The sequence below is a fragment of the Myotis brandtii genome, unplaced genomic scaffold (assembly GCF_000412655.1).
Source record: "Myotis brandtii unplaced genomic scaffold, ASM41265v1 scaffold374, whole genome shotgun sequence".
NCBI classification, from domain to species: domain Eukaryota; kingdom Metazoa; phylum Chordata; class Mammalia; order Chiroptera; family Vespertilionidae; genus Myotis; species Myotis brandtii.
In genome coordinates this window covers 5445482-5457805 of record NW_005364372.1, presented here as the reverse complement: position 1 = coordinate 5457805, position 12324 = coordinate 5445482, and positions in this window count along the sequence as shown.

Below are 12324 nucleotides of genomic sequence, written 5' to 3'. Positions count from 1 at the left end.
TGTCCTCACATGGAAGTCATTACAAAGCCTCTCTTTCCCACACTCCCCCTTCACTCTCTTTCTCCCTTTCACCAGGTTCACCTATTTGCTTTAAAATAACCCCTCAATTGAAAATTGAAAACAATTTAGGCCTTAGTCAGGATTTTCACCTTTATCCTCAGAACAATAAGAAAACATTTGGCAGACTTAATTAAATGAGTGGTCACAGCAGGTTTTCTTTTTAAGTTTATTCTCGTTGCTGCATTGAGAATGGTCTGAGAAGGAATGGACAAGACAGATTTGGACAGAGCAGTCAGGTGGTGATAGGTAAGAGGGATCATGGTGAACTGAAGTGGTGGTAGCAATAAGATAGAAGGAGTATTGGACAGGTGTGGAAAGTATTTCTAAGGTAGAATTGATAGGTCTTGCTGATGGGTTGAATGATCTTTTACCCTCTCTGCATCCACCCCCCTGGGCATTTAACTTTGATGTGTCCTCTGCCTCTGGACTTGACCATGAGCCTGGCTTTGGGTAATAGAATGAAGCAGAAGTGCAAGTATGGTGCTTCTAAGTCTACAACTCGGGAGGCCTTGCTCTTTCTTGTGTTTCTGTCATCTCCATGAGGACAGTCCTGAGGTAGGCTACTGGCATGGAACAGATACATGGCAGAGACTTGAAGTGCCCAGTCAGCCCAGTTGAGACTGGTCTAGATCAGTGGTCGGCAAACTCATTAGTCAACAGAGCCAAATATCAACAGTACAACAATTGAAATTTCTTTTGAGAGCCAAATTTTTTAAACTTAAACTATATAGGTAGGTACATTGTTATTAACTTAATTAGGGCACTCCTAAGGCTTAGGAAGAGCCACACTCAAGGGGCCAAAGAGCCGCATGTGGCTCGCGAGCCGCAGTTTGCCAACCACGGGCTAAACTTCAGCTGTCAAACCATCTTAGAACCACATCCATAAAATGACAAGAAGGTGGGAGGATAATTAGAATAGAGGGAGGACCCGCTGTGGGGTGAGATGGTAGATTTCAGTTTTGTTGAAGGCTGATCAGAAACTGGACAATATCTCTAGGGCACAATAATGTGGCAGCCTGCCATGGTTTTTAGCTAACTTAAGGGAATAGATGTCAATGCCTGTTAGCTATATGACTCAGCTCAAGCTGTGGAGGCAGCTGGCAGATAATATGAACTTTTTCCCAAATGCGTGGGAACGCCTTCTGAAAGGTTCTGAAAGCTGGTTTTTCTCGGTTTTTTTCATTCTCATGGAGTAGTGAACGGAAAATGTACTGGGGTTTTATTTCTTCTTTCCAGTATGCTCATTAACAACACAACAGCAGGTCTTGCAGTAACGAGCAGCAGCTTTTCTAAGTACAATGGAATCTGGAATGTGAGTGTTCTCAGCATATCTCAAAATAGCCTTCTGGATAATAGAAGCACAGAGGCAACGGAGTAGTGAAAATGAGTTTTATGTGTCCATGCATATAGGAGTCTAGGTAGGAGGGTTTCCCTTTAGGCTAACTAGCTTGTAACAGAGATTTTAAATTCTGACACAGCATGGATGCTGGGGAGAAAACAGCAGATGAAATATCTGATCATTTATCCTTTGGGATCAAACCTAAAAGCTTTTCCACTAATTTCATATATTTTTTAATTTTAGAGAGGAGGGAGAGGGAGAGGAGATAAAAATATCAATGATGAGAGAGAATCATTGATCGGTTGCCTCCTGCACACCCCACACTGGGGATCAACCCGGGCTTATGCTAAATGGTTTCTGAAATACTATGAACAATGACAGTGACCTATGGATAAGTACATTTTTTGATTTCCAGATGCTTGAATGTTTCTGACATTGTGACTGCTATCAACCACCATGACCTCATCGATATTTATAGGACACTCCACTCAACAAATGCAGAATACATTCACTCTATTTTCAAGTGCACATGGTACATTCACCAAGAAAGACCATCTGTTAGGCTATGAAACAAGCCTCAATAAACTTAAAAACTTTGAAATCATGCTGTGTATGTTCTCTGACCACAAAGAAAATAAATTGGAAAGCTGAAAAACATGTTTTGATGTGAACAAAAGAGCAGAGGACATATGACAAAAGTAAAAAGCTTTTCAAAAATTCATGGAAGCCCAGCCATCGTGGCTCAGTATTTGAGCATTGACCTATGTATGACTCAAGAGGTCACGATTCAATTCCTGGTCAGGGCTCTTGAAAACGTGGCCTTCAGGAATAATCATATCTCAAAAATCTACTTAGGAAAGTATATCATTTTCTAACCACTATGCTGTACACTGGAAACTAATACAAAATTAACATTGAATGTAAACTGCAATTGAAAAAAAAGTTTCAAAAAGTAAAAAAAAAAAAAAAAGAAAAAAATCTACTTAGGAACTAAGAAGCCAAAAGATGATTCTGTCCTCTCTGTTCTCCCTTAAATTATGCAATAAACATTATCCTCTCTATCCAATTTTAATGGTGGAATAGATGCAAAATTAAAAACAAATTAATTATCAAGAAGAAAAAATATATCAGATGAGATTTCAAAATATAATTCTTATCCATAGGCATAAAAACAGTGGGGAAATGTCATTATTGTTGTTATTATTATTATTACATGACTGCTTCTTGGAAGCTTGGATATCAACATTGAGAAAACTCATTTTTTATCTAATATATTTCAGTTAGATTAAAGGCTAAGTATAATCACATAAGAAAATGAAAATGTATAGATCAAAGGACTGAAGACAACATTGTTGATGCTTTGGAAAAAAATGGGAATACTCATGCTAATTATAAAATCAAGCTATCAACACATGTGGAAGGCCACATAACTGTTGATCTTTTTTGATAAAATAATCTGCTTTGTGGAAATTAATACCAAAAATGAAAAAAATTAATACCAAAGAAGAAAAAAATAAAAGGAAGAAAACAAAACCAAAAAAGTGTAAGTAGTAAGGTATTTTGCTGCACAACTAAAACATTGTAGAAACCCCCTGAACAACATACATATTTAGTAATAGGGAAGCTATTATTTAGTTATTTATGGCATATTAATTCTATGTTAATTTCATTCAATCAGTAAAAGTGATGAACATGAAAATTTTAGTTGTTGGTAAATCATCTACACATATGAAAAATAAACAAGTATGGATTGCATATACTTTGATTACAATTCTGTATATAAAATCTTTGTTTACACATTGATAAGAATTGGAAGAGATCAGAGAAGCATTAATATAAAATAATGCTTATCATTTCTTTTAAATAAGCACCTTATTTAAAAAGTGTGCAAATTAAAGTTATAGCGAAACCAGCAAGTAATTACTCAATTACTTTTCATTGAAAAATATATTAAGAACCAGAAAATAAGCAAATACATATTTAAGGAACAAAAAAATGGGGAAAAAATTGGGCCTCTGATTTATAGGCACCTTTAAAACCTGGCATGCCTTATTATGTTCTAGTTGATCAGAAAAACACACAATTACAAATATTAGCATATTCCTGGTAGTTTTAGTATCACCTCTACTGGCAGCTTGTTCAAGCACTTAAAAGATAATGTTGATAAACCACTTTAGAAGTAGATTGTGGATTTCATTATATTCCATAACTTAGTCAATGATTCAGTGTTTTTTATTATAGGACTAGATGCCTGGTGCACAAATTTGTGCATGGGTAGGGTCCTTAGGCCTGGCCAGCAATCAGGCCAATCAAGGCATTCCAGCTGCTGGCTGGGGCCTCCCTTCCCCAGCTGCTGGTTGCTGGCCAGGGCCTTCCTTCGTTTTGTGCCGTCCCCTGGTGGTCAGCGCTCTTCATAGCTAGCAATCAAACTCCTGGTCTCCCAGTTGAACTCCTGAGGGGACACTTTGCATATTAGCCTTTTATATATAGAGAGGATGACCTCAGATATAAGGTAAATCTGTATTGGTCAGAGTTCCAACAAAGAAAGAACCAGTAAGATATATAGACATGCACACTCACACACAAACACACACAGATATACACCTTCATATGGGAGCTACATAAAATAAAAAAATGTATTATTTAATCTGATTTTAAAGTGCTGCAACTATTGATTCAATTTCTCTTCAGATCGAAATAATACCCCTCAAACTGTCAAGGAAAATCTCTAAAGTGCATATTTTCATTCTTTTACTAATTTTTGGTGAACTGCATTTATTTGTGTTCAACATCTGAAGTAACAGTTTTGGGGACAAGTGCATCAGATTAGGATTCAAGAACCAAAGTATCCTATTTTTTTTTAAATTTTATAAAGGACTAGAGGCCCAGTGCACGAATTCGTGCACCAGTGGGGTCCCTCGGCCTGGCCTACAGGATCAGGCTGAAACTGGCTCTCAGACATCCCCCAAGGGGTCCCAGATTGTGAGAGGGGGTAGGCCAGGCCGAGGGACCACACTGGTACCCAATCGAGGCTGGGGAGGGACCACAGGAGGGCTCCAGGGCATGTCCAGCCCATCTCGCTCAGTCCCGATTGGCCGGACCCCAGCAGGAAACTAACGTATCGGTCAGAGTGCCTGTCCCCTGGTGGTCAGTGGATGTTATAACGACTGGTTGACTGGTCGAATGTCTGCCTTCTGTTGGTCAGTGCATATCATAGCAACTGGTTGACCAGTCAGTCGACTGCTCCCTGATGGTCAGTGCACATCATAGTGAGCGGTTGAGTGGCCTTAGCATAAAACTGTTTCTCAAAGTCTATAGGACAGTCTTTTGACTTAAACAGCAGACCTAAGAGCACTGCCCACATTATAGTCGATACCAGTGGTTCTCAACCTTCTGGCCCTTTAAATATAGTTCCTCATTTTGTGACCCAACCATAAAATTATTTTCATTGCTACTTCATAACTGTAATGTTGCTACTGCTATGAATTGTAATGTAAATATCTGTTATACAGGATGGTCTTAGGCGACCCCTGTGAAAGGGTCGTTCGACCGCCAAAGGGGTTGTGACCCACAGGTTGAGAACCACTGGGATAGACCATAGTCTCTCTATTCTTCATTCTTATATTCTCTTGACTTGGGTTTCTTCTCTTGCAAAATCATATGGTTAGACAGGATACCCTGAAAGAGCACATCACCTTCTAAGCATCGGATGATTCCATAATTCTATACATAGGACCTAAGACTTGGAGATGCTCTCAAACTGCCCTCGGGCCTCTATGGGCCCTATTCATATCCTCTCAGAAAGCCCTAAAAAAATTGTTTATAATAGAAAGATTTAAAGATTTGCTAATACCACAAATCAGTTTGTTAATGCTCAATAAAATTCATAAAGGTCACTGCTATGTTTATTCACCATCCTGTGGTTAAAAATAATCATTTAAGTCAAATGTTAATTCCTAAAGTCATTTTGCTTAGATGGAGTCCAAAGGTTTGTTTATTTTTCCCCTGTGTATATATAAAAAAAAAGTTATTTCCATATACAATGACCAACAACGTTTCCAGCAAACAATTAAACTCCCCAGAGGTTTTTATGATTTGTGCATTGTTTCAGATGTGGTGGAAATATTCTTGTTCCCAAGAGCATGCTCAAAATAGTGATTCTAATAGTGAGAAATTTGCAAGGAACTATATGAACACAGTGGATACCTCTGAAGATTGGACTGCAAAATGTATTAGAAATGTGTGCTTTCAGGAAAATGACATAGAACTCATGAAAGAATATTCTGCTTCTTAAAAAAAAAAATAGCAGCCAGATGAGAAGGACTTGACAAATAATTGTGTGAAGGTAACTCAGGTCAGGTAGTTACAGCCCTACAGCCCAACTCCCATATGAAATGACAATGCCATTATCATTATCAGAGTTCCCTACTAACATCTCATTTTTGTCCTGGGGGCCATTCTTCCTTCCTCAGCATATTCTCACAACGGAAAAATGAAGAGGAAAGGGAAGTCAGGGTATGGAGGATTGAAGGGACAGGAAAAGGAAGAATTGGGGCTGATTTAATGAAGTGCCTGCTCCAATGACCCACTTACTTTTTGTTCATCTCTCTTAGGAGTTAGTCTCTGAACACTACATGGTAGTGTTTTTTAAAAAAAGTAATAGCCTATTTTCCAGGAAATATGGATCAGTTTAGATAACTCACTGTACATTGTTTTTTAAACCTTGGGTATTAAACTTGAACACACAACAGCCGACGCAGAAATGAATGGTCTGTTAGTATCTGTTTTGGAGGGCAGCTATGCCCAGTATTTTGCCACCAACGCTGCACATATTAGTGTCTGTTTTGAATGAATTCATTTTCCACACTTCGCTTCATAAACACTGAAAAAGAAAAGTTAAAAGTAAAACACATGGTACTAAAGATCTAATTTTTAAAACTTGATTGGAATGTTTAGGGTGATACTAGCCTCTCGACTTTTTAAAATATATATTTATATTTTTATTGATTTCAGAGAGGAAGGGAGAGGGAGAGAGAGAGAGAAACTTCAGGGATGAGAGGGAATCACTGATCTGCTGCCTCCCACACGCCCCACACTGGAGATCAGCCTGCACCCCGGGCATGTGTCCTGACCGGGAATCAAAGTGACCTCTTGGTTCCTGGGTCCTCGCTCAACCACTGAGCCACACCGGCCGGGCCTAGCCTCTGAACGTTTAAGTGAATATTCAGAATGCTCCCAGTATCTTCTCGGCTTTTTTATCTCATCAGTGACCCGATAAGCTGCCAGCTTTTTCTAAAGACTGATAGATACAAAAAAGTAAAGTCAAATTAGTATTTTGAATTTACCCTGAGTGTTGTGTACCAAAAGGCCCAACCTGTAGAATGTTACTTGCTAGTTCTTTCTAAATCATTTGAGCACACTGTGTGGGACATAAATAATTGAATAGTGTCTTTTAAATAAGGCTCTGTAGTGAAAGCTGCTTTATGCAAAATTAAATGCTTTTTAATAGCTAATTTAGAAACCACTTTTAAACACTACAAGTACCATACCAAGAAACTGAGCAAGTGGCTAATTTGATTTGGCAAAGTGTTCTCAGATGACACTTAGGATTTGATTTTTCATTTGTTTGTTTTTGTTTATTTTTGGCTTTTTTTTGGTAAATGAATGTTCCTTTTTGTTCACAAAGCTTGGAATTGTAATTCAATATTGCCAATACTTTTCACAGAAGAGAATATATCAAGTGAGAAAACACATACACACCATCCTATATACAATGACATATCCTATTCTTTTTCCACATGGTGAAAAAGGCTGGGGAACAGATATTGCATTAAGACTCAGAGACAACAGTGTAATCGACAATAATACTAGACAAAATGTAAGGACATGAGTCACACAAATGCAGTATTATGGATTTCATCTCTCTGTGTGGGACACGTTCAATCCTATTTTAAATGCAGGAAAATTAACTCAACAGTTTTAAATGATAACTGTAAATTCCATTTATTTGGCAAAGTAATAGCTAAAATTCATGTCATTGAATTTCAGAAACTCGAACTGCCTCACACTCACATATTATTGATATTAGATAGTGAGTCCAAATTACATTCCTCTAATTAATTCCCTTTCAATGCACACGAATTTTCGTGCACTGGTCTACTAGTATATTAAATAATGTTTTATATTCATGTGAAAAAATAATGTAGCTTCTGAAAACTTGGGAGCTAAGTAATGTTTCATATCCTTATCTAAGCTTTATAGACATTAAGGGCATGATGTACTGAATTGAGTCCCCCACCCAAAGTCCTATAACTGATGTCCTAAACCCCAATACCTTAGAATGTGACCTTACTAGGAAATAGGATCATTGCAGATATAATTAGTAAAGACAGGGTCATTCTGGAGTAGGCTGGGCTCAACTTCAATACGACTGCTGCCTCTATTGAAAGGGGAAACTTGGACACACAGACACAGAGAGACAGGAAACATGTGAAGATGAGGGCCAAGGTCAGGGGGATGCAGCAGAAGCTGTGGAACACCAGTGGTCGCCAGTAAACCGCCAGATGCTGAGAGACTGAGTGACACGGAACAGAGTCTCCTGCACAGCCCTCAGCAGGAACCAACCCCACTGACTCCCAGCCTCCATAACTGAGACGATCCATGTCTCTTATTGAAGCCACCCAGTGTGTGGTGCTTTGCCATGGTAGCTCTAGCCAAATATTAGGGATTGAATGTCTGCATCCCCCCAGATTCATATGTGGAAGCCCCTACCCCAATGTGATGGTATTTGGATATAGGACTTTGAGAGGTAATTAGCTATGGGCAATTATGCAGTGCTATCTTCCTTCGTAGTTCTAAGTCCTATGGTCACACTTTGTTTTTGACTGATTACCATAAAAATGTAGATTGTTTGTTTGTTTTTTAAAGAGTAGATTGCTTTTTAAAAATATGTATATTTTTATTGATTTTTAAAGAGGAAGGGAGAGATAGAAACATCAATGATGAGAGAGAATCATTGAGTGGTTGCCTCCTGCATGCCCCCTACTGAGGATCAAGTCCACAATCCAGGCATTTGCCCTTGATTGGAATTGAACCTGGGACCCTTCAGTCTGCAGGCCAACGCTCTATCCACTGAGCCAAACTAGCCAGGGCTAGATTGCTTTTTGATTATTTTAATATCATATATATTAAATCACACACATATACTTGGGCCAGAACAAGAGTGGAGAAGCATTTCATATTTCTGTGAGTAGCCTTAGAAACAGAAATTATTTAGTTGCTGGACCAAGGGATGAAATAACTGAGGTGTGTCAGTGATTGGAAATCTCTGGTTCCACAGGTGTCAGTGGGAGACCCAGGTGGTATTCTAGGCTGTCATATGCCCCCCACTGCTCATGTCCCACGATCTACCCCACATCCTGCAGGCCAGACTAACTAGCACTGTTTTAAAATAACACTGCAGCAGCCCTGTCTGGTGTAGCTGAGTTGCTTGAGCATCCTCCTGTGCATCAAAAGGTCACTGGTTCGATTCCCAGTCAGGACACATGCCCAGGTTGCAGGTTTGATCCCCGGGAGGGGGCATACAGGAGGTGGCCAATTGATGTTTCTCTCCCTCTTCCTCTCTCTCTCAAAAAACAATCAATAAAAAACATATTTAAGAAAAAACAAGAAACACTCCAACAGCAATCCACCAGGACCCATTGGGCAAACAAGAGCATGCTTTCATCGAGGAAGACAATATAGCAAACACAGATAGGGTGAGAGGGCACAGATTATTAGGAAACCCAAACACTACACCAATAGGACCCAATAGAAAGTTTCTTATCATCCCAAGCTCCTCGCCCTCAGCTCCTCTCTGTGAGAACCAAGCTGGGACTCATGAGTGCTCATCAATCTCCCAGAGTTAAGAAAAATACATATAAAGAGGATGTTCCCATGTTAATCATTTGTTCATTAAATATTTAGTGTTTGAGGGACACAAGACCCACATTGTGATACGGCGTTGTGTGCATTTCGCACTAACAAGACAGACCTAGTCCATGACTTTGTGGAGCTTGTATTCTACTGGGAAGGAAAAATAGATACATATACAAGTAAATGTTTCATTGCAAGTATTGGAAATGTTTGGACGGAACAACACGGTGTATTCAAGCATTCAGTAAGTGGACCTAATTTAGAATGAGGGAAATATGGAGCTTGAGAATGAAAGAGTGAATAGAATTTAGTCAGGCCAAAATGACAGGGAATGGGGTGGGGTTCAGAGGAAAGCTGTGAGGACAGACAGTTCAGGCAGAAAGAACAATGATGCTGTGTGAGGCCCCCTCTCCCTGGGAGACGAGATTTGATGTGGCCTAGAAACAAAAAAAGAAAAATGGTTGGTGGAGACATGGAAGCAAGGCGTGTGAGGGGAGGGGAGTGGGAAATGAGACTGTAGGAGATCAAAGTAAACAATTTGCATTTTACCCTTAGAGCGAAAGAAAGATTTTTTTCTCTTCAGCTTCATGGAGAGATAACTGGGATATAACATTATGTAAGTTTAAATTGTGCAGCATGTTGATCTGATACCTTTATATAATGCAAGAGGCTTATCCCCACAGCATTAGCTGACACCTCCATCCCGTCACATAATTCCCATTTTGTTCTTGTGGTGAGAACATTTAAGATCTATTCTCTTAACAACCTTCCAGTACATAGTGCAGTATTATTAGCTCTAATCACCATGCTGTCCATTTAATCCACAAGAATGTGTTAATCGTACAAGTGGAAGTTTGTGCCCTTGGACCAATATGTCGCCATTTCTCCACCCAGCCCCTGGGAACCAGCACTCCAAGAAAGATCTCGAATGCTCTTCAGCAAAATGTCATGAACACTTGTATGTGGAGCATGAATTGTAGGAGAAGGAGAGTGGAAGAAGGAAACTGGTTCAGAGACCATTTCTGGTAACTCAGATGTACTACGAGGGAGGATTGCGAAGGGAGTGGGGGTACGGAGAAGTGGACGGATCCCTTAACAGTAAATTCAGCAGGACGGCATGGCGGGATGTGAGGGTGGTGTGAGGTACACGAGGAGTCTGGAGGTTTTTTCCACAGTCAGTCCTGATGACGTTGTATTCGCAGTGATGGAGGAATTGGTGGGAGGAGAACTCTGAAAATGAAGTTGTATTTGGGGGAGGTGGGTGTGCAAATCAAGGGTTAAGTTGAAAGAAAATAACATATGAAGTTGTCAGTGTGTAAATCAGAAAAGCACTGTGGTTGTGCACATAGTATTTAATGCAACAGGAGACTAGCAGATCACCTTGAGCAGAGGCACTCAATTCTGGATTTTCATTAAAATCACGTGAAAAGAGGTTTGTGCGTGTTTAATATGGATGTCCAGGAACCCCCTCTGAAGCAATCGAATCGAAGTATGTGGAAGTGAGGCCAAGAAATCAGTATTTTAAAACACGTTCTCAGTGATTGCAACGAGCAGCCAAGAATAAGAATTACTGCCTAACCTTTTGCAACAGCATGGATGGGCCTAGCAGGCAATTATACGAGTGAAATAAGTCAAACAGAGAAAGACAAATACCGTATGATTTTGATAGGGGGAAGGACATGCAACAAGAATAGGACCACGTTGTTTAATGATTACTCACCTTACTAACTACAGATAGGAGGTTTCCTTACAGACCCTGGGAAACTGGAGGATGTGTTGCAAGAAGAAAACAGGGCTGTAGGCCCAGCCAGTGTGGCTCAGTGGTTGAGCATCGATCTATGAACCAGGAGGTCACGGGTCGATTCCAGGTCAGGGCATATGCCTGGGCTGCAGGCTCCATCCCCAGTGTGGGGTATGCAGAAGGCAGTCAATCAATGATTCTCTCTCATCATTGATGTTTCTATCTCCCTCTCCCTTCCTCTGTGAAATCAATAAAAATTTGTATTAAAAAGAAAGAAAGAAAAACAGGGCTGTAAAAAGATAAGAGATGTCTTGAGGCTGATGGGCCCATTGCTCAGAAAAGAAAATTCATTCTGAGAACAAAGGACAAGACACGCTCTGATTTGGTTGCCGTGCCTGGACCCTGACCCCCTCTGGGAGTTTGCTCAGGAATGCTGACCATTCTCAGGTGGGAACTGGAGGAGCTGGGTTTTAACACCATTGAAAATTAACTACCTTATTATTGGACTTCAAGATCCTTGAAGAAGACACCTGGACTGCGGACCCTGCAGCCATTATCCTGCTCGCCCTTCCCCCTTGCATGTAGCCTTTCTTCCTTATCCATATGTAATCAGTGGGCTAGTAGGGGAGGTTAGAAGAGATTTATAGGATGACCTGCTGCTCTCTCCATACTGCCGGCATTATTGGAATAGACACTCATATATGATTCAACCTTGTCTCTGCTTAATTTGGCTCGAGAAGTGACAGGCAGCGTGGACCCATTTTGTGTCCGGTTTCAATTTCACTTATATGCGAAATCTAAAGAATAAAACAAACAACAAAAACAGACTCATAGTTACAGAGGGGCTGGGGGCGGGAGGCTGGGTGAAAATGGTGAAGGGATTAAGAAGTACAAGTTGGTTGTTACAGAACAGTCCTGGGGTTGTAAAGTACAGCATAGGAATAGAGTCAGTAATATTGTAATAACTATGTATGGGGCCAGGTGGGTACTTGAAACAACAGGGGAGCCACTCTGTAAAGTACATGATTTTCTAACCACTATGCTGTACCTCTGAAATGATTTTAACCACTAACCTGTACATCTGAAACTAATACAGAATAATATTGAATGTTAACTGTAACTGAAAAAAAATAATTTAAAAAAGAATTAGTGCCCGGCTGGTGTGGCTCAGTGGCTGAGCATCGACCCATGAACCAGGAGGCAGGGATGGATGATTATTTTCATTGATGTTTCTATCTCTCTCTCCCTCTCCCTGCCTCTTTCTGAAATC